This window comes from Macaca mulatta, chromosome X (genome assembly GCF_049350105.2).
Source record: "Macaca mulatta isolate MMU2019108-1 chromosome X, T2T-MMU8v2.0, whole genome shotgun sequence".
Lineage (NCBI taxonomy): Eukaryota > Metazoa > Chordata > Mammalia > Primates > Cercopithecidae > Macaca > Macaca mulatta.
The window spans coordinates 65,969,288-65,993,181 of NC_133426.1; positions in this window are offsets into that span (position 1 = coordinate 65,969,288).

A 23,894-nucleotide genomic window follows, 5' to 3' on the forward strand; every position below is an offset into this window, starting at 1 on the left:
TTCGGATCCCTTTGAAGACTATAGGGCCAAAGGAAATATCCTCCGATAACAAAGAGAAAGAAGCTTTCTGAGAAACTTCTTTGTGTTCTGTGAAATCATCTCACAGAGTTACAACTTTCCCCTAAGGAAGCCTTTCGCTGAGACAGTTCTTGTGGAATTGGCAAAGTGATATTTGGAAGCCCATAGAGGGCTATGGTGAAAAAGGAAATATCCTCAGATGAAATCTGGAAAGAAGCTTTCTGAGAAACTGCTTAGTGTTCTGTTAATTCATCTCACAGAGTTACATCTGTATTTCATGGATCTCTTTGCTAGCCTTATTTCTGTGGAATCTGAGAACAGATATTTCGGATCCCTTTGAAGACTATAGGGCCAAAAGAAATATCCTCCGATAACAAAGAGAGAAAAACTTTCTGAGAAACTTCTTTGTGTTCTGTGAAATCATCTCAAAGAGTTACAGCTTTCCCCTCAAGAAGCCTTTCTCTAAGACAGTTCTTGTGGAATTGGCAAAGTGATATTTGGAAGCCCATAGAGGGCTATGGTGAAAAAGGAAATATCCTCAGACGAAATCTAGAAAGAAGCTTTCTGAGATACTGCTTAGTGTTCTATTAATTCATCTCACAGAGTTACATCTGTATTTCGGTTATCTCTTTGCTAGCCTTATTTCTGTGGAATCTGAGAACAGATATTTCGGATCCCTTTGAAGACTATAGGACCAAAGGAAATATCCTCCGATAACAAAGAGAAAGAAGCTTTCTGAGAAACTTCTTTATGTTCTGTGAAATCATCTCACAGATTTCCAGCTTTCTCCTCAAGAAGTCTTTCGCTAAGACCGTTCTAGTGGAATTGGCAAAGTGATATTTGGAAGCCCATAGAGGACTATGGTGAAAAAGGAAATATCCTCAGATGAAATCTGGAAAGAAGCTTTCTGAGAAACTGCTTAGTGTTCTGTTAATTCATCTCACAGAGGTACATCTGTATTTCGTGGATCTCTTTGCTAGACTTCTTTTTGTGGAATCTGAGAACAGATATTTCGGATCCCTTTGAAGACCATAGGGCCATGGGAAATATCCTCCGATAACAAAGAGAAAGAAGCTTTCTGAGAAACTTCTTTGTGTTCTGTGAAATCATCTCACAGAGTTACAGCTTTCTCTAGAAGAAGCCTTTCGCTAAGACAGTTCTTGTGGAATTGGGAAAGTGATATTTGGAAGCCCATAGAGGGCTATGGTGAAAAAGGAAATATCCTCAGATGAAATCTTGAAAGAAGCTTGCTGAGAAACTGCTAAGTGTTCTGTTAATTCATCTCACAGAGTTACATCTGTATTTCGTGGATCTCTTTGCTAGCCTTATTTCTGTGGAATCTGAGAACAGATATTTCGAATCCCTTTGGAGAGTATAGAGCCAAAGGAAACATCCTCCGATAACAAAGAGAAAGAAGATTTCTGAGAAACTTCCTTGTGTTCTCTGAAATCATCTCACAGAGTTACAGCTTTCCCCTCAAGAAGCCTTTCGCTAAGACAGTTCTTGTGGAATTGGCAAAGTGATATTTGGAAGCCCATAGAGGGCTATGGTGAAAAAGGAAATATCCTCAGAGGAAATATTGAAAGAAGCTTGCTGAGAAACTGCTAAGTGTTCTGTTAATTCATCTCACAGAGTTACATCTGTATTTCGTGGATTTCTTTGCTAGCCTTATTTCTGTGGAATCTGAGAACAGATATTTCGGATCCCTTTGAAGACTATAGGGCCAAAGGAAATATCCTCCGATAACAAAGAGAAGGAAGCTTTCTGAGAAACTTCTTTGTGTTCTGTGAAATCATCTCACAGAGTTACAGCTTTCCCCTCAAGAAGCCCTTCGCTAAGACAGTTCTTGTGGAATTGGCAAAGTGATATTTGGAAGCCCATAGAGGGCTATGGTGAAGAAGAAAATATCCTCAGATGAAATCTGGAAAGAAGCTTTCTGAGAAACTGCTTAGTGTTCTGTTAAATCATCTCACAGAGTTACATCTGTATTTCGTGGATCTTTTGCTAGCCTTGTTTTTGTGGAATCTGAGAACAGATATTTCGGATCCCTTTGAAGACCATAGGGCCAAAGGAAATATCCTCTGATAACAAAGAGAAAGAAGCTTTCTGAGAAACTACTTTGTGTTCTGTGAAATCATCTCACAGAGTTACAGCTTTCCCCTCAAGAAGCCTTTCGCTAAGACAGTTCTTGTGGAATTCGCAAAGTGATATTTGGAAGCCCATAGAGGGCTATGGTGAAAAAGGAAATATCCTCAGATGAAATGTGGAAAGAAGCTTTCTGAGAAACTGCTTAGAGTTCTGTTCATTTATCTCACAGAGTAACATCTGAATTTCGTGGATCTCTTTGGTAGCCTTATTTCTGTGGAATCTGAGAACAGATATGTCGGATGACTTTGAAGCCCATAGGGCCAAAGGAAATATCCTCCGATAACAAAGAGAAAGAAGCTTTCTGAGAAACTTCTTTGTGTTCTGTGAAATCATCACACAGAGTTACAGCTTTCCCCTCAAGTAACCTTTCGCTAAGACAGTTCTTGTGGAATTGGCAAAGTGATATTTGGAAGCCCATAGAGGGCTATGGTGAAAAAGGAAATATCCTCAGATGAAATCTGGAAAGAAGCTTTCTGAGAAACTGCTTAGTGTTCTGTTAATTCATCTCACAGAGTTACATCTGTATTTCGTGGATCTCTTTGCTAACCTTATTTCTGTGGAATCTGAGAACAGATATTTCGGATCCCTTTGAAGACCATAGGGCCAAAGGAAATATCCTCCGATAACAAAGAGAAAGAAGCTTTCTGAGAAACTTCTTTGTGTTCTGTGAAATCATCTCACAGAGTTACAGCTTTCCCCTCAAGAAGCCTTTCGCTAAGACAGTTCTTGTGGAATTGGCAAAGTGATATTTGGAAGCCCATAGAGGGCTATGGTGAAAAAGGAAATATCCTCAGACGAAATCTAGAAAGAAGCTTTCTGAGATACAGCTTAGTGTTCTATTAATTCATCTCACAGAGTTACATCTGTATTTCGGGGATCTCTTTGCTAGCCTTATTTCTGTGGAATCTGAGAACAGATATTTCGGATCCCTTTGAAGACTATAGGACCAAAAGAAATATCCTCCGATAACAAAGAGAAAGAAGCTTTCTGAGAAACTTCTTTGTGTTCTGTGAAATCATCTCACAGAGTTCCAGCTTTCTCCTCAAGAAGACTTTCGCTAAGACCTTTCTTGTGGAATTGGCAAAGTGATATTTGGAAGCACCTAGAGGGCTATGGTGAAAAAGGAAATATCCTCAGATGAAATCTGGAAAGAAGCTTTCTGCGAAACTGCTTAATGTTCTGTTAATTCATCTCACAGTGTTACATCTGTATTTCGTGGATCTCTTTGCTAGCCTTATTTCTGTGGAATCTGAGAACAGATATTTCGGATCCCTTTGAAGACCATAGGGCCAAAGGAATTATCCTCCGATAACAAAGAGAAAGAAGCTTTCTGAGAAACTTCTTTGTGTTCTGTGAAATCATCTCACAGAGTTACAGCTTTCTCTAGAGGAAGCCTTTCGCTAAGACACTTCTTGTGGAATTGGGAAAGTGATATTTGGAAGCCCATAGAGGGCTATGGTGAAAAAGGAAATATCCTCAGATGAAATCTGGAAAGAAGCTTTCTGAGAAACTGCTTAGTGTTCTGTTAATTCATCTCACAGAGTTACATCTGTATTTCGTGGATCTCTTTGCTAGACTTCTTTCTGTGGAATCTGAGAACAGATATTTCGGATCCCTTTGAAGACCATAGGGCCAAAGGAAATATCCTCCGATAACAAAGAGAAAGAAGCTTTCTGAGAAACTTCTTTGTGTTCTGTGAAATCATCTCACAGAGTTACAGCTTTCCCTAGAAGAAGCCTTTCGCTAAGACAGTTCTTGTGGAATTGGCAAAGTGATATTTGGAAGCCCATAGAGGGCTATGGTGAAAAAGGAAATATCCTCAGACGAAATCTGGAAAGAAGCTTTCTGAGAAACTGCTTAGTGTTCTGTTAATTCATCTCACAGAGTTACATCTGTATTTCGTGGATCTCTTTGCTAGCCTTATTTCTGTGGAATCTGAGAACAGATATGTCGGATCACTTTGAAGCCCATAGGGCCAAAGGAAATATCCTCCGATAACAAAGAGAAAGAAGCTTTCTGAGAAACTTCTTTGTGTTCTGTGAAATCATCTCACAGATTTATAGCTTTCCCCTCAAGAAGCCTTTCGCTAAGACGCTTCTTGTGGAATTGGCAAAGTGATATTGGGAAACCCATAGAGGGCTATGGTGAAAAAGGAAATATCCTCAGACGAAATCTAGAAAGAAGCTTTCTGAGATACTGCTTAGTGTTCTGTTAATTCATCTCCCAGAGTTACATCTGTATTTCGGGGATCTCTTTGCTAGCCTTATTTCTGTGGAATCTGAGAACAGATATTTCGGATCCCTTTGAAGAATATTGGGCCAAAGGAAATATCCTCCGATAACAAAGAGAAAGAAGCTTTCTGAGAAACTTCTTTGTGTTCTGTGAAATCATCTCACAGAGTTCCAGCTTTCTCCTCAAGAAGACTTTCGCTAAGACCGTTCTTGTGGAATTGGCAAAGTGATTTTTGGAAGCCCATAGAGGGCTATGGTGAAAAAGGAAATATCCTCAGATGAAATCTGGAAAGAAGCTTTCTGAGAAACTGCTTAGTGTTCTGTTAATTCATCTCACAGAGTTACATCTGTATTTCGTGGATCTCTTTGTTAGCTTTATATCTGTGGAATCTGAGAACAGAGATTTCGGATCCCTTTGAAGAATATAGGGCCAAAGGAAATATCGTCCGATAACAAAGAGAAAGAAGAGTTCTGAGAAACTTCTTTGTATTCTGTGAAATCATCTCAAAGAGTTACAGCTTTCCCCTCCGAAGCCTTTCGCTAAGACCGTTCTTGTGGAATTGGCAAAGTGATATTTGGAAGCCCATAGAGGGCTATGGTAAAATAGGAAATATCCTCAGATGAAATCTGGAAAGAAACTTTCTGAGAAACTGCTTAGTGTTCTGTTAATTCATCTCACAGAGTTACATCTGTATTTAGTGGATCTCTTTGCTAGCCTTATTTCTGTGGAATCTGAGAACAGATATTTCAGATCCCTTTCAAGACTATAGGGCCAAAGGAAATATCCTCCGATAACAAAGAGAAAGAAGCTTTCTGAGAAACTTCTTTGTGTTCTGTGAAATCATCTCACAGAGTTCCAGCTTTCTCCTCAAGAACCCTTTCGCTAAGACAGTTCTTGTGGAATTGGCAAAGTGATATTTGGAAGCCCATAGAGGGCTATGGTGAAAAAGGAAATATCCTCAGATGAAATCTGGAAAGAAGCTTTCTGAGAAACTGCTTAGTGTTCTGTTAATTCATCTCACAGAGTTATATCTGTATTTCGTGGATCTTTTGCTAGCCTTATTTTTCCGGAATCTGAGAACAGATATTTCGGATCACTTTGAAGACCATAGGGACAAAGGAAATATCCTCTGTTAACAAAGAGAAAGAAGCTTTCTGAGAAACTACTTTGTGTTCTGTGAAATCATCTCACCGACTTACAGCTTTCCACTCAAGAACCCTTTCGCTAAGACTGTTCTTGTGGAATTGGCAAAGTGATATTTGGAAGCCCTTAGAGGGCTATGGTGAAAAAGGAAATATCCTCAGATGAAATGTGGAAAGAGGCTTTCTGAGAAACTGCTTAGAGTTCTGTTAATTCATCTCACAGAGTAACATCTGAATTTCGTGGATCTCTTTGGTACCTTATTTCTGTGGAATCTGAGAACAGATATGTCGGATCACTTTGAAGCCCATAGGGCCAAAGGAAATATCCTCCGATAACAAAGAGAAAGAAGCTTTCTGAGAAACTTCTTTGTGTTCTGTGAAATCATCTCACACAGTTACAGCTTTCCCCTCAAGTAGTCTTTCGCTAAGACAGTTCTTTTGGAATTGGCAAACTGATATTTGGAAGCCCATAGAGGGCTATGGTGAAAAAGGAAATATCCTCAGATGAAATCTGGAAAGAAGCTTTCTGAGAAACTGCTTAGTGTTCTGTTAATTCATCTCACAGAGTTACATCTGTATTTTGTGGATCTCTTTGCTAACCTAATTTCTGTGGAATCTGAGAACAGATTATTTCGGATCCCTTTGAAGACCATAGGGGCAAAGGAAATATCCTCCGATAACAAAGAGAAAGAAACTTTCTGAGAAACTTCTTTGTGTTCTGTGAAATCATCTCACAGAGTTACAGCTTTCCCCTCAAGAAGTCTTTCGCTAAGACAGTTCTTGTGAAATTGGCAAAGTGATATTTGGAAGCCCATAGAGGGCTATGGTGAAAAAGGAAATATCCTCAGACGAAATCTAGAAAGAAGCTTTCTGAGATACTGCTTAGTGTTCTATTAACTCATCTCACAGAGTTACATCTGTATTTCCGGGATCTCTTTGCTAGCCTTATTTCTGTGGAATCTTAGAACAGATATTTCGGATGCCTTTGAAGACTATAGGGCCAAAGAAATATCCTCCGATAACAAAGAGAAAGAAGCTTTCTGAGAAACTTCTTTGTGTTCTGTGAAATCATCTCACAGAGTTACAGCTTTCCCCTCAAGAAGCCTTTCGCTAAGACAGTTCTTGTGGAATTGGGAAAGTGATATTTGGAAGCCCATAGAGGGCTATGGTGAAAAAGGAAATATCCTCAGATGAAATCTGGAAAGAAGCTTTCTGAGAAACTGCTTAGTGTTCTGTTAATTCATCTCACAGAGTTACATCTGTATTTCGTGGATCTCTTGCTAGCCTTATTTCTGTGGAATCTGAGAACAGATATTTCGGATCCCTTTGAAGACCATGGGGCCAAAGGAAATATCCTCTGATAACAAAGAGAAAGAAGCTTTCTGAGAAACTACTTTGTGTTCTGTGAAATCATTTCACAGAGTTACAGCTTTCCCCTCAAGAAGCCTTTCGCTAAGACAGTTCTTGTGGAATTGGCAAAGTGATATTTGGAAGCCCATAGAGGGCTATGGTGAAAAAGGAAATATCCTCAGAGGAAATATTGAAAGAAGCTTGCTGAGAAACTGCTAAGTGTTCTGTTAATTCATCTCACAGAGTTACATCTGTATTTCGTGGATCTCTTTGCTAGTCTTATTTCTGTGGAATCTGAGAACAGATATTTCGGATCCCTTTGAAGACTATAGGGCCAAAGGAAATATCCTCCGATAACAAAGAGAAAGAAGCTTTCTGAGAAACTTCTTTGTGTTCTGTGAAATCATCTCACAGAGTTCCAGCTTTCTCCTCAAGAAGACTTTCGCTAAGACCGTTCTTGTGGAATTGGCAAAGTGATTTTTGGAAGCCCATAGAGGGCTATGGTGAAAAAGGAAATATCCTCAGATGAAATCTGGAAAGAAGCTTTCTGAGAAACTGCTTAGTGTTCTGTTAATTCATCTCACAGAGTTACATCTGTATTTCGTGGATCTCTTTGTTAGCTTTATTTCTGTGGAATCTGAGAACAGAGATTTCGGATCCCTTTGAAGAATATAGGGCCAAAGGAAATATCCTCCGATAACAAAGAGAAAGAAGAGTTCTGAGAAACTTCTTTGTATTCTGTGAAATCATCTCAAAGAGTTACAGCTTTCCCCTCCGAAGCCTTTCGCTAAGACCGTTCTTGTGGAATTGGCAAAGTGATATTTGGAAGCCCATAGAGGGCTATGGTAAAATAGGAAATATCCTCAGATGAAATCTGGAAAGAAACTTTCTGAGAAACTGCTTAGTGTTCTGTTAATTCATCTCACAGAGTTACATCTGTATTTAGTGGATCTCTTTGCTAGCCTTATTTCTGTGGAATCTGAGAACAGATATTTCAGATCCCTTTCAAGACTATAGGGCCAAAGGAAATATCCTCCGATAACAAAGAGAAAGAAGCTTTCTGAGAAACTTCTTTGTGTTCTGTGAAATCATCTGACAGAGTTCCAGCTTTCTCCTCAAGAACCCTTTCGCTAAGACAGTTCTTGTGGAATTGGCAAAGTGATATTTGGAAGCCCATAGAGGGCTATGGTGAAAAAGGAAATATCCTCAGATGAAATCTTGAAAGAACCTTGCTGAGAAACTGCTTAGTGTTCTGTTAATTCATCTCACAGAGTTATATCTGTATTTCGTGGATCTTTTGCTAGCCTTATTTTTCCGGAATCTGAGAACAGATATTTCGGATCACTTTGAAGACCATAGGGACAAAGGAAATATCCTCTGTTAACAAAGAGAAAGAAGCTTTCTGAGAAACTACTTTGTGTTCTGTGAAATCATCTCACCGACTTACAGCTTTCCACTCAAGAACCCTTTCGCTAAGACTGTTCTTGTGGAATTGGCAAAGTGATATTTGGAAGCCCATAGAGGGCTATGGTGAAAAAGGAAATATCCTCAGATGAAATGTGGAAAGAGGCTTTCTGAGAAACTGCTTAGAGTTCTGTTAATTCATCTCACAGAGTAACATCTGAATTTCGTGGATCTCTTTGGTACCTTATTTCTGTGGAATCTGAGAACAGATATGTCGGATCACTTTGAAGCCCATAGGGCCAAAGGAAATATCCTCCGATAACAAAGAGAAAGAAGCTTTCTGAGAAACTTCTTTGTGTTCTGTGAAATCATCTCACACAGTTACAGCTTTCCCCTCAAGTAGTCTTTCGCTAAGACAGTTCTTTTGGAATTGGCAAACTGATATTTGGAAGCCCATAGAGGGCTATGGTGAAAAAGGAAATATCCTCAGATGAAATCTGGAAAGAAGCTTTCTGAGAAACTGCTTAGTGTTCTGTTAATTCATCTCACAGAGTTACATCTGTATTTCGTGGATCTCTTTGCTAACCTAATTTCTGTGGAATCTGAGAACAGATTATTTCGGATCCCTTTGAAGACCATAGGGGCAAAGGAAATATCCTCCGATAACAAAGAGAAAGAAACTTTCTGAGAAACTTCTTTGTGTTCTGTGAAATCATCTCACAGAGTTACAGCTTTCCCCTCAAGAAGTCTTTCGCTAAGACAGTTCTTGTGAAATTGGCAAAGTGATATTTGGAAGCCCATAGAGGGCTATGGTGAAAAAGGAAATATCCTCAGACGAAATCTAGAAAGAAGCTTTCTGAGATACTGCTTAGTGTTCTATTAACTCATCTCACAGAGTTACATCTGTATTTCCGGGATCTCTTTGCTAGCCTTATTTCTGTGGAATCTTAGAACAGATATTTCGGATGCCTTTGAAGACTATAGGGCCAAAGAAATATCCTCCGATAACAAAGAGAAAGAAGCTTTCTGAGAAACTTCTTTGTGTTCTGTGAAATCATCTCACAGAGTTACAGCTTTCCCCTCAAGAAGCCTTTCGCTAAGACAGTTCTTGTGGAATTGGGAAAGTGATATTTGGAAGCCCATAGAGGGCTATGGTGAAAAAGGAAATATCCTCAGATGAAATCTGGAAAGAAGCTTTCTGAGAAACTGCTTAGTGTTCTGTTAATTCATCTCACAGAGTTACATCTGTATTTCGTGGATCTCTTGCTAGCCTTATTTCTGTGGAATCTGAGAACAGATATTTCGGATCCCTTTGAAGACCATGGGGCCAAAGGAAATATCCTCTGATAACAAAGAGAAAGAAGCTTTCTGAGAAACTACTTTGTGTTCTGTGAAATCATTTCACAGAGTTACAGCTTTCCCCTCAAGAAGCCTTTCGCTAAGACAGTTCTTGTGGAATTGGCAAAGTGATATTTGGAAGCCCATAGAGGGCTATGGTGAAAAAGGAAATATCCTCAGATGAAATGTGGAAAGAAGCTTTCTGAGAAACTGCTTAGAGTTCTGTTCATTTATCTCACAGAGTAACATCTGAATTTCGTGGATCTCTTTGGTAGCCTTATTTCTGTGGAATCTGAGAACAGATATGTCGGATCACTTTGAAGCCCATAGGGCCAAAGGAAATATCCTCCGATAACAAAGAGAAAGAAGCTTTCTGAGAAACTTCTTTGTGTTCTGTGAAATCATCACACAGAGTTACAGCTTTCCCCTCAAGTAACCTTTCGCTAAGACAGTTCTTGTGGAATTGGCAAAGTGATATTTGGAAGCCCATAGAGGGCTATGGTGAAAAAGGAAATATCCTCAGATGAAATCTGGAAAGAAGCTTTCTGAGAAAGTGCTTAGTGTTCTGTTAATTCATCTCACAGAGTTACATCTGTATTTCGTGGATCTCTTTGCTAACCTTATTTCTGTGGAATCTGAGAACAGATATTTCGGATCCCTTTGAAGACCATAGGGCCAAAGGAAATATCCTCCGATAACAAAGAGAAAGAAGCTTTCTGAGAAACTTCTTTGTGTTCTGTGAAATCACCTCACAGAGTTACAGATTTCCCCTCAAGAAGCCTTTCGCTAAGACAGTTCTTGTGGAATTGGCAAAGTGATATTTGGAAGCCCATAGAGGGCTATGGTGAAAAAGGAAATATCCTCAGACGAAATCTAGAAAGAAGCTTTCTGAGATACAGCTTAGTGTTCTATTAATTCATCTCACAGAGTTACATCTGTATTTCGGGGATCTCTTTGCTAGCCTTATTTCTGTGGAATCTGAGAACAGATATTTCGGATCCCTTTGAAGACTATAGGACCAAAAGAAATATCCTCCGATAACAAAGAGAAAGAAGCTTTCTGAGAAACTTCTTTGTGTTCTGTGAAATCATCTCACAGAGTTCCATCTTTCTCCTCAAGAAGACTTTCGCTAAGACCTTTCTTGTGGAATTGGCAAAGTGATATTTGGAAGCCCATAGAGGGCTATGGTGAAAAAGGAAATATCCTCAGATGAAATCTGGAAAGAAGCTTTCTGCGAAACTGCTTAATGTTCTGTTAATTCATCTCACAGTGTTACATCTGTATTTCGTGGATCTCTTTGCTAGCCTTATTTCTGTGGAATCTGAGAACAGATATTTCGGATCCCTTTGAAGACCATAGGGCCAAAGGAAATATCCTCCGATAACAAAGAGAAAGAAGCTTTCTGAGAAACTTCTTTGTGTTCTGTGAAATCATCTCACAGAGTTACAGCTTTCTCTAGAGGAAGCCTTTCGCTAAGACACTTCTTGTGGAATTGGGAAAGTGATATTTGGAAGCCCATAGAGGGCTATGGTGAAAAAGGAAATATCCTCAGATGAAATCTGGAAAGAAGCTTTCTGAGAAACTGCTTAGTGTTCTGTTAATTCATCTCACAGAGTTACATCTGTATTTCGTGGATCTCTTTGCTAGACTTCTTTCTGTGGAATCTGAGAACAGATATTTCGGATCCCTTTGAAGACCATAGGGCCAAAGGAAATATCCTCCGATAACAAAGAGAAAGAAGCTTTCTGAGAAACTTCTTTGTGTTCTGTGAAATCATCTCACAGAGTTACAGCTTTCTCTAGAAGAAGCCTTTCGCTAAGACAGTTCTTGTGGAATTGGCAAAGTGATATTTGGAAGCCCATAGAGGGCTATGGTGAAAAAGGAAATATCCTCAGACGAAATCTGGAAAGAAGCTTTCTGAGAAACTGCTTAGTGTTCTGTTAATTCATCTCACAGAGTTACATCTGTATTTCGTGGATCTCTTTGCTAGCCTTATTTCTGTGGAATCTGAGAACAGATATGTCGGATCACTTTGAAGCCCATAGGGCCAAAGGAAATATCCTCCGATAACAAAGAGAAAGAAGCTTTCTGAGAAACTTCTTTGTGTTCTGTGAAATCATCACACAGAGTTACAGCTTTCCCCTCAAGTAACCTTTCGCTAAGACAGTTCTTGTGGAATTGGCAAAGTGATATTTGGAAGCCCATAGAGGGCTATGGTGAAAAAGGAAATATCCTCAGATGAAATCTGGAAAGAAGCTTTCTGAGAAACTGCTTAGTGTTCTGTTAATTCATCTCACAGAGTTACATCTGTATTTCGTGGATCTCTTTGCTAACCTTATTTCTGTGGAATCTGAGAACAGATATTTCGGATCCCTTTGAAGACCATAGGGCCAAAGGAAATATCCTCCGATAAAAAAGAGAAAGAAGCTTTCTGAGAAACTTCTTTGTGTTCTGTGAAATCATCTCACAGAGTTACAGCTTTCCCCTCAAGAAGCCTTTCGCTAAGACAGTTCTTGTGGAATTGGCAAAGTGATATTTGGAAGCCCATAGAGGGCTATGGTGAAAAAGGAAATATCCTCAGACGAAATCTAGAAAGAAGCTTTCTGAGATACAGCTTAGTGTTCTATTAATTCATCTCACAGAGTTACATCTGTATTTCGGGGATCTCTTTGCTAGCCTTATTTCTGTGGAATCTGAGAACAGATATTTCGGATCCCTTTGAAGACTATAGGACCAAAAGAAATATCCTCCGATAACAAAGAGAAAGAAGCTTTCTGAGAAACTTCTTTGTGTTCTGTGAAATCATCTCACAGAGTTCCAGCTTTCTCTAGAGGAAGCCTTTCGCTAAGACACTTCTAGTGGAAATGGGAAAGTGATATTTGGAAGCCCATAGAGGGCTATGGTGAAAAAGGAAATATCCTCAGATGAAATCTGGAAAGAAGCTTTCTGAGAAACTGCTTAGTGTTCTGTTAATTCATCTCACAGAGTTACATCTGTATTTCGTGGATCTCTTGCTAGCCTTATTTCTGTGGAATCTGAGAACAGATATTTCGGATCCCTTTGAAGACCATGGGGCCAAAGGAAATATCCTCTGATAACAAAGAGAAAGAAGCTTTCTGAGAAACTACTTTGTGTTCTGTGAAATCATTTCACAGAGTTACAGCTTTCCCCTCAAGAAGCCTTTCGCTAAGACAGTTCTTGTGGAATTGGCAAAGGGATATTTGGAAGCCCATAGAGGGCTACGGTGAAAAAGGAAATATCCTCAGATGAAATCTGGAAAGAAGCTTTCTGAGAAACTGCTTAGCGTTCTGTTAATTCATCTCACAAAGTAACATCTGAATTTCGTGAATCTTTGGTAGCCTTATTTCTGTGGACTCTGAGAAGAGATATTTCGGATCGCTTTGAAGCCCATAGGGCCAAAGGAAATATCCTCCGATAACAAAGAGAAAGAAGCTTTCTGAGAAACTTCTTTGTGTTCTGTGAAATCATCTCACAGAGTTACAGCTTTCCCCTCAAGAAGCCTTTCGCTAAGACAGTTCTTTCGGAATTGGCAAAGTGATATTTGGAAGCCCGTAGAGGGCTACGGTGAAAAAGGAAATATCCTCAGATGAAATCTGGAAAGAAACTTTCTGAGAATTTGCTACGTGATCTGTTAATTCATCTCACAGAGTTACATCTGTATTTAGTGGATCTCTTTGCTAGCCTTATTTCTGTGGAATCTGAGAACAGATATTTCGGATCCCTTTGAAGACCATAGGGCCAAAGGAAATATCCTCCGATAACAAAGAGAAAGAAGCTTTCTGAGAAACTTCCTTGTGTTCTGTGAAATCATTTCACAGAGTTACAGCTTTCCCCTCAAGAAGCCTTTCGCTAAGACAGTTCTTGTGGAATTGGCAAAGTGATATTTGGAAGCCCATAGAGGGCTACGGTGAAAAAGGAAATATCCTCAGATGAAATCTGGAAAGAAGCTTTCTGAGAAACTGCTTAGTGTTCTGTTAATTCATCTCACAGAGTTACATCTGTATTTCGTGGATCTCTTTGCTAGCCTTATTTCTGTGGAATCTGAGAACAGATATTTCGGATCCCTTTGAAGACCATAGGGCCAAAGGAAATATCCTCCGATAACAAAGAGAAAGAAGCTTTCTGAGAAACTTCTTTGTGTTCTGTGAAATCATCACACAGAGTTACAGCTTTCCCCTCAAGTAGCCTTTCGCTGAGACAGTTCTTGTGGAATTGGCAAAGTGATATTTGGAAGCCCATAGAGGGCTATGCTGAAAAAGGAAATATCCTCAGATGAAATCTGGAAAGAAGCTTTCTGAGAAACTGCTTAGTGTTCTGTTAATTCATCTCACAGAGTTACATCTGTATTTCGTGCATCTCTTTGCTAGCCTTATTTCTATGGAATCTGAGAACAGATATTTCGGATCCCTTTGAAGACTATAGGGCCAAAGGAAATATCCTCCGATAACAAAGAGAAAGAAGCTTTCTGAGAAACTTCTTTGTGTTCTGTGAAATCATCTCACAGAGTTACAGCTTTCTCTAGAAGAAGCCTTTCGCTAAGACAGTTCTTGTGGAATTGGGAAAGTGATATTTGGAAGCCCATAGAGGGCTAAGGTGAAAAAGGAAATATCCTCAGATGAAATCTGGAAAGAAGCTTTCTGAGAAACTGCTTAGTGTTGTGTTAATTCATCTCACAGAGTTACATCTGTATTTCGTGGATCTCTTTGCTAGACTTCTTTCTGTGGAATCTGAGAACAGATATTTCGGATCCCTTTGAAGACCATAGGGCCAAAGGAAATATCCTCCGATAACAAAGAGAAAGAAGCTTTCTGAGAAACTTCCTTGTGTTCTATGAAATCATCTCACAGAGTTACAGCTTTCCCCTCAAGTAGCCTTTCGCTGAGACAGTTCTTGTGGAATTGGCAAAGTGATATTTGGAAGCCCATAGAGGGCTATGCTGAAAAAGGAAATATCCTCAGATGAAATCTGGAAAGAAGCTTTCTGAGAAACTGCTTAATGTTCTGTTAATTCATCTCACAGAGTTACATCTGTATTTCGTGGATCTCTTTGCTAGCCTTATTTCTGTGGAATCTGAGAACAGATATTTCGGATCCCTTTGAAGACCATAGGGCCAAAGGAAATATCCTCCGATAACAAAGAGAAAGATGCTTTCTGAGAAACTTCTTTGTGTTCTGTGAAATCATCTCACAGAGTTACAGCTTTCTCTAGAAGAAGCCCTTCGCTAAGACAGTTCTTGTGGAATTGGGAAAGTGATATTTGGAAGCCCATAGAGGGCTATGGTGAAAAAGGAAATATCCTCAGATGAAATCTGGAAAGAAGCTTTCTGAGAAACTGCTTAGTGTTCTGTTAATTCATCTCACAGAGTTACATCTGTATTTGGTACATCTCTTTGCTAGCCTTATTTCTGTGGAATCTGAGAACAGATATTTCGGATCCCTTTGAAGACTATAGGGCCAAAGGAAATATCCTCCGATAACAAAGAGAAAGAAGCTTTCTGAGAAACTTCTTTGTGTTCTGTGAAATCATCTCACAGACTTACAGCTTTCTCTAGAAGAAGTCTTTCGCTAAGACAGTTCTTGTGGAATTGGGAAAGTGATATTTGGAAGCCCATAGAGGGCTATGGTGAAAAAGGAAATATCCTCAGATGAAATCTGGAAAGAAGCTTTCTGAGAAACTGCTTAGTGTTCTGTTAATTCATCTCACAGAGTTACATCTGTATTTCGTGGATCTCTTTGCTAGCCTTATTTCTGTGGAATCTAAGAACAGATATTTCGGATCCCTTTGAAGACTATAGGGCCAAAGGAAATATCCTCCGATAACAAAGAGAAAGAAGCTTTCTGAGGAACTTCTTTGTGTTCTGTGAAATCATCTCACAGAGTTCCAGCTTTCTCCTCTAGAAGACTTTCGCTAAGACCGTTCTTGTGGAATTGGCAAAGTGATATTTGGAAGCCCATAGAGGGCTATGGTGAAAAAGGAAATATCCTCCGATGAAATCTGGAAAGAAGCTTTCTGAGAAACTGCTTAGTGTTCTGTTAATTCATCTCACAGAGTTACATCTGTATTTCGTGGATCTCTTTGCTAGCCTTATTTCTGTGGAATCTGAGAACAGATATTTCGGATCCCTTTCAAGACTATAGGGCCAAAGGAAATATCCTCCGATAACAAAGAGAAAGAAGCTTTCTGAGAAACTTCTTTGTGTTCTGTGAAATCATCTCACAGAGTTACAGCTTTCCCCTCAAGTAGCCTTTCGCTAAGACAGTTCTTTTGGAATTGGCAAACTGATATTTGGAAGCCCATAGAGGGCTATGGTGAAAAAGGAAATATCCTCAGATGAAATCTGGAAAGAAGCTTTCTGAGAAACTGCTTAGTCTTCTGTTAATTCATCTCACAGAGTTACATCTGTATTTCGTGGATCTCTTTGCTAACCTTATTTCTGTGGAATCTGAGAACAGATTATTTCGGATCCCTTTGAAGACCATAGGGGCAAAGGAAATATCCTCCGATAACAAAGAGAAAGAAACTTTCTGAGAAACTTCTTTGTGTTCTGTGAAATCATCTCACAGAGTTACAGCTTTCCCCTCAAGAAGCCTTTCGCTAAGACAGTTCTTGTGAAATTGGCAAAGTGATATTTGGAAGCCCATAGAGGGCTATGGTGAAATAGGAAATATCCTCAGACGAAATCTAGAAAGAAGCTTTCTGAGATACTGCTTAGTGTTCTATTAACTCATCTCACAGAGTTACATCTGTATTTCCGGGATCTCTTTGCTAGCCTTATTTCTGTGGAATCTTAGAACAGATATTTCGGATCCCTTTGAAGACTATAGGGCCAAAGAAATATCCTCCGATAACAAAGAGAAAGAAGCTTTCTGAGAAACTTCTTTGTGTTCTGTGAAATCATCTCACAGAGTTACAGCTTTCCCCTCAAGAAGCCTTTCGCTAAGACAGTTCTTGTGGAATTGGCAAAGTGATATTTGGAAGCCCATAGAGGGCTATGGTGAAAAAGGAAATATCCTCAGATGAAATCTGGAAAGAAGCTTTTTGAGAAACTGTTTAGTGTTCTGTTAATTCATCTCACAGATTTACATCTGTATTTCGTGGATCTCTTTGCTAGCCTTATTTCTGTGGAATCTGAGAACAGATATTTCGGATCCCTTTGAAGACCATAGGGCCAAAGGAAATATCCTCTGATAACAAAGAGAAAGAAGCTTTCTGAGAAACTACTTTGTGTTCTGTGAAATCATCACACAGAGTTACAGCTTTCCCCTCAAGAAGCCTTTCGCTAAGACAGTTCTTTTGGAATTGGCAAAGTGATATTTGGAAGCCCATACAGGGCTACGGTGAAAAAGGAAATATCCTCAGATGAAATCTGGAAAGAAGCTTTCTGAGAAACTGCTTAGAGTTCTGTTAATTCATCTCACAGAGTAACATCTGAATTTCGTGGATCTCTTTGCTAGCCTTATTTCTGTGGAATCTGAGAACAGATATTTCGGATCCCTTTGAAGACCATAGGGCCAAAGGAAATATCCTCCGATAACAAAGAGAAAGAAGCTTTCTGAGAAACTTCTTTGTGTTCTGTGAAATCATCACACAGAGTTACAGCTTTCCCCTCAAGTAGCCTTTCGCTGAGACAGTTCTTGTGGAATTGGCAAAGTGATATTTGGAAGCCCATAGAGGGCTATGCTGAAAAAGGAAATATCCTCAGATGAAATCTGGAAAGAAGCTTTCTGAGAAACTGCTTAGTGTTCTGTTAATTCATCTCACAGAGTTACATCTGTATTTCGTGGATCTCTTTGCTAGCCTTATTTCTGTGGAATCTGAGAACAGATATTTCGGATCCCTTTGAAGACCATAGGGCCAAAGGAAATATCCTCCGATAACAAAGAGAAAGATGCTTTCTGAGAAACTTCTTTGTGTTCTGTGAAATCATCTCACAGAGTTACAGCTTTCTCTAGAAGAAGCCCTTCGCTAAGACAGTTCTTGTGGAATTGGGAAAGTGATATTTGGAAGCCCATAGAGGGCTATGGTGAAAAAGGAAATATCCTCAGATGAAATCTGGAAAGAAGCTTTCTGAGAAACTGCTTAGTGTTCTGTTAATTCATCTCACAGTGTTACATCTGTATTTCGTGCATCTCTTTGCTAGCCTTATTTCTGTGGAATCTGAGAACAGATATTTCGGATCCCTTTGAAGACTATAGGGCCAAAGGAAATATCCTCCGATAACAAAGAGAAAGAAGCTTTCTGAGAAACTTCTTTGTGTTCTGTGAAATCATCTCACAGAGTTACAGCTTTCCCCTCAAGTAGCCTTTCGCTAAGACAGTTCTTGTGGAATTGGGAAAGTGATATTTGGAAGCCCATAGAGGGCTATGGTGAAAAAGGAAATATCCTCAGATGAAATCTGGAAAGAAGCTTTCTGAGAAACTGCTTAGTGTTCTGTTAATTCATCTCACAGAGTTACATCTGTATTTCGTGGATCTCTTTGCTAGCCTTATTTCTGTGGAATCTGAGAACAGATATTTCGGATCCCTTTGAAGACCATAGGGCCAAAGGAAATATCCTCCGATAACAAAGAGAAAGAAGCTTTCTGAGAAACTTCTTTGTGTTCTGTGAAATCATCACACAGAGTTACAGCTTTCCCCTCAAGTAGCCTTTCGCTGAGACAGTTCTTGTGGAATTGGCAAAGTGATATTTGGAAGCCCATAGAGGGCTATGGTGAAAAAGGAAATATCCTCAGATGAAATCTGGAAAGAAGCTTTCTGAGAAACTGCTTAGTGTTCTGTTAATTCATCTCACAGAGTTACATCTGTATTTCGTGGATCTCTTTGCTAGCCTTATTTCTGTGGAATCTGAGAACAGATATTTCGGATCCCTTTGAAGACCATAGGGCCAAAGGAAATATCCTCTGATAACAAAGAGAAAGAAGCTTTCTGAGGAACTACTTTGTGTTCTGTGAAATCATCACACAGAGTTACAGCTTTCCCCTCAAGAAGCCTTTCGCTAAGGCAGTTCTTTTGGAATTGGCAAAGTGATATTTGGAAGCCCATAGAGGGCTATGCTGAAAAAGGAAATATCCTCAGATGAAATCTGGAAAGAAGCTTTCTGAGAAACTGCTTAGTGTTCTGTTAATTCATCTCACAGAGTTACATCTGTATTTGGTACATCTCTTTGCTAGCCTTATTTCTGTGGAATCTGAGAACAGATATTTCGGATCCCTTTGAAGACTATAGGGCCAAAGGAAATATCCTCCGATAACAAAGAGAAAGAAGCTTTCTGAGAAACTTCTTTGTGTTCTGTGAAATCATCTCACAGACTTACAGCTTTCTCTAGAAGAAGTCTTTCGCTAAGACAGTTCTTGTGGAATTGGGAAAGTGATATTTGGAAGCCCATAGAGGGCTATGGTGAAAAAGGAAATATCCTCAGATGAAATCTGGAAAGAAGCTTTCTGAGAAACTGCTTAGTGTTCTGTTAATTCATCTCACAGAGTTACATCTGTATTTCGTGGATCTCTTTGCTAGCCTTATTTCTGTGGAATCTAAGAACAGATATTTCGGATCCCTTTGAAGACTATAGGGCCAAAGGAAATATCCTCCGATAACAAAGAGAAAGAAGCTTTCTGAGGAACTTCTTTGTGTTCTGTGAAATCATCTCACAGAGTTCCAGCTTTCTCCTCTAGAAGACTTTCGCTAAGACCGTTCTTGTGGAATTGGCAAAGTGATATTTGGAAGCCCATAGAGGGCTATGGTGAAAAAGGAAATATCCTCCGATGAAATCTGGAAAGAAGCTTTCTGAGAAACTGCTTAGTGTTCTGTTAATTCATCTCACAGAGTTACATCTGTATTTCGTGGATCTCTTTGCTAGCCTTATTTCTGTGGAATCTGAGAACAGATATTTCGGATCCCTTCCAAGACTATAGGGCCAAAGGAAATATCCTCCGATAACAAAGAGAAAGAAGCTTTCTGAGAAACTTCTTTGTGTTCTGTGAAATCATCTCACAGAGTTACAGCTTTCCCCTCAAGTAGCCTTTCGCTAAGACAGTTCTTTTGGAATTGGCAAACTGATATTTGGAAGCCCATAGAGGGCTATGGTGAAAAAGGAAATATCCTCAGATGAAATCTGGAAAGAAGCTTTCTGAGAAACTGCTTAGTCTTCTGTTAATTCATCTCACAGAGTTACATCTGTATTTCGTGGATCTCTTTGCTAACCTTATTTCTGTGGAATCTGAGAACAGATTATTTCGGATCCCTTTGAAGACCATAGGGGCAAAGGAAATATCCTCCGATAACAAAGAGAAAGAAACTTTCTGAGAAACTTCTTTGTGTTCTGTGAAATCATCTCACAGAGTTACAGCTTTCCCCTCAAGAAGCCTTTCGCTAAGACAGTTCTTGTGAAATTGGCAAAGTGATATTTGGAAGCCCATAGAGGGCTATGGTGAAATAGGAAATATCCTCAGACGAAATCTAGAAAGAAGCTTTCTGAGATACTGCTTAGTGTTCTATTAACTCATCTCACAGAGTTACATCTGTATTTCCGGGATCTCTTTGCTAGCCTTATTTCTGTGGAATCTTAGAACAGATATTTCGGATCCCTTTGAAGACTATAGGGCCAAAGAAATATCCTCCGATAACAAAGAGAAAGAAGCTTTCTGAGAAACTTCTTTGTGTTCTGTGAAATCATCTCACAGAGTTACAGCTTTCCCCTCAAGAAGCCTTTCGCTAAGACAGTTCTTGTGGAATTGGCAAAGTGATATTTGGAAGCCCATAGAGGGCTATGGTGAAAAAGGAAATATCCTCAGATGAAATCTGGAAAGAAGCTTTTTGAGAAACTGTTTAGTGTTCTGTTAATTCATCTCACAGATTTACATCTGTATTTCGTGGATCTCTTTGCTAGCCTTATTTCTGTGGAATCTGAGAACAGATATTTCGGATCCCTTTGAAGACCATAGGGCCAAAGGAAATATCCTCTGATAACAAAGAGAAAGAAGCTTTCTGAGAAACTACTTTGTGTTCTGTGAAATCATCACACAGAGTTACAGCTTTCCCCTCAAGAAGCCTTTCGCTAAGACAGTTCTTTTGGAATTGGCAAAGTGATATTTGGAAGCCCATACAGGGCTACGGTGAAAAAGGAAATATCCTCAGATGAAATCTGGAAAGAAGCTTTCTGAGAAACTGCTTAGAGTTCTGTTAATTCATCTCACAGAGTAACATCTGAATTTCGTGGATCTCTTTGCTAGCCTTATTTCTGTGGACTCTGAGAACAGATATTTCGGATCACTTTGAAGCCCATAGGGCCAAAGGAAATATCCTCCGATAACAAAGAGAAAGAAGCTTTCTGAGAAACTTCTTTGTGTTCTGTGAAATCATCACACAGAGTTACAGCTTTCCCCTCAAGTAGCCTTTCGCTGAGACAGTTCTTGTGGAATTGGCAAAGTGATATTTGGAAGCCCATAGAGGGCTATGGTGAAAAAGGAAATATCCTCAGATGAAATCTGGAAAGAAGCTTTCTGAGAAACTGCTTAGTGTTCTGTTAATTCATCTCACAGAGTTACATCTGTATTTCGTGGATCTCTTTGCTAGCCTTATTTCTGTGGAATCTGAGAACAGATATTTCGGATCCCTTTGAAGACCATAGGGCCAAAGGAAATATCCTCCGATAACAAAGAGAAAGAAGCTTTCTGAGAAACTTCTTTGTGTTCTGTGAAATCATCACACAGAGTTACAGCTTTCCCCTCAAGTAGCCTTTCGCTGAGACAGTTCTTGTGGAATTGGCAAAGTGATATTTGGAAGCCCATAGAGGGCTATGCTGAAAAAGGAAATATCCTCAGATGAAATCTGGAAAGAAGCTTTCTGAGAAACTGCTTAGTGTTCTTTTTATTCATCTCACAGAGTTACATCTGTATTTCGTGGATCTCTTTGCTAGCCTTATTTCTGTGGAATCTGAGAACAGATATTTCGGATCCCTTTGAAGACCATAGGGCCAAAGGAAATATCCTCCGATAACAAAGAGAAAGATGCTTTCTGAGAAACTTCTTTGTGTTCTGTGAAATCATCTCACAGAGTTACAGCTTTCTCTAGAAGAAGCCCTTCGCTAAGACAGTTCTTGTGGAATTGGGAAAGTGATATTTGGAAGCCCATAGAGGGCTATGGTGAAAAAGGAAATATCCTCAGATGAAATCTGGAAAGAAGCTTTCTGAGAAACTGCTTAGTGTTCTGTTAATTCATCTCACAGTGTTACATCTGTATTTCGTGCATCTCTTTGCTAGCCTTATTTCTGTGGAATCTGAGAACAGATATTTCGGATCCCTTTGAAGACTATAGGGCCAAAGGAAATATCCTCCGATAACAAAGAGAAAGAAGCTTTCTGAGAAACTTCTTTGTGTTCTGTGAAATCATCTCACAGAGTTACAGCTTTCTCTAGAAGAAGCCTTTCGCTAAGACAGTTCTTGTGGAATTGGGAAAGTGATATTTGGAAGCCCATAGAGGGCTATGGTGAAAAAGGAAATATCCTCAGATGAAATCTGGAAAGAAGCTTTCTGAGAAACTGCTTAGTGTTCTGTTAATTCATCTCACAGAGTTACATCTGTATTTCGTGGATCTCTTTGCTAGCCTTATTTCTGTGGAATCTGAGAACAGATATTTCGGATCCCTTTGAAGACCATAGGGCCAAAGGAAATATCCTCCGATAACAAAGAGAAAGAAGCTTTCTGAGAAACTTCTTTGTGTTCTGTGAAATCATCTCACAGAGTTACAGCTTTCTCTAGAAGAAGCCTTTCGCTAAGACAGTTCTTGTGGAATTGGGAAAGTGATATATGGAAGCCCATAGACGGCTATGGTGAAAAAGGAAATATCCTCAGATGAAATCTGGAAAGAAGCTTTCTGAGAAACTGCTTAGTGTTCTGTTAATTCATCTCACAGAGTTACATCTGTATATCGTGGATCTCTTTGCTAGACTTCTTTCTGTGGAATCTGAGAACAGATATTTCGGATCCCTTTGAAGACCATAGGGCCAAAGGAAATATCCTCCGATAACAAAGAGAAAGAAGCTTTCTGAGAAACTTCTTTGTGTTCTGTGAAATCATCTCACAGAGTTACAGCTTTCTCTAGAAGAAGCCTTTCGCTAAGACAGTTCTTGTGGAATTGGGAAAGTGATATTTGGAAGCCCATAGAGGGCTATGGTGAAAAAGGAAATATCCTCAGACGAAATCTGGAAAGAAGCTTTCTGAGAAACTGCTTGGTGTTCTGTTAATTCATCTCACAGAGTTACATCTGTATTTCGTGGATCTCTTTGCTAGCCTTATTTCTGTGGAATCTGAGAACAGATATTTCGAATCCCTTTGGAGACCATAGGGCCAAAGGAAACATCCTCCGATAACAAAGAGAAAGAAGATTTCTGAGAAACTTCCTTGTGTTCTGTGAAATCATCTCACAGAGTTACAGCTTTCCCCTCAAGAAGCCTTTCGCTAAGACAGTTCTTGTGGAATTGGCAAAGTGATATTTGGAAGCCCATAGAGGGCTATGGTGAAGAAGAAAATATCCTCAGATGAAATCTGGAAAGAAGCTTTCTGAGAAACTGCTTAGTGTTCTGTTAATTCATCTCACAGAGTTACATCTGTATTTCGTGGATCTTTTGCTAGCCTTATTTTTGTGGAATCTGAGAACAGATATTTCGGATCCCTTTGAAGACGATAGGGATAAAGGAAATATCCTCTGATAACAAAGAGAAAGAAGCTTTCTGAGAAACTACTTTGTGTTCTGTGAAATCATCTCACAGAGTTACAGCTTTCCCCTCAAGAAGCCTTTCGCTAAGACAGTTCTTGTGGAATTGGCAAAGTGATATTTGGAAGCCCATAGAGGGCTATGGTGAAAAAGGAAATATCCTCAGATGAAATGTGGAAAGAAGCTTTCTGAGAAACTGCTTAGAGTTCTGTTAATTTATCTCACAGAGTAACATCTGAATTTCGAGGATCTCTTTGGTAGCCTTATTTCTGTGGAATCTGAGAACAGATATGTCGGATCACTTTGAAGCCCATATGGCCAAAGGAAATATCCTCCGATAACAAAGAGAAAGAAGCTTTCTGAGAAACTTCTTTGTGTTCTGTGAAATCATCTCACAGAGTTCCAGTTTTCCAATCAAGAAGACTTTCGCTATGACCGTTCTTGTGGAACTGGCAAAGTGATATTTAGAAGCCCAAAGAGGGCCATGGTGAAAAAGGAAATATCTTCAGATGAAATCTGGAAAGAAGCGTTC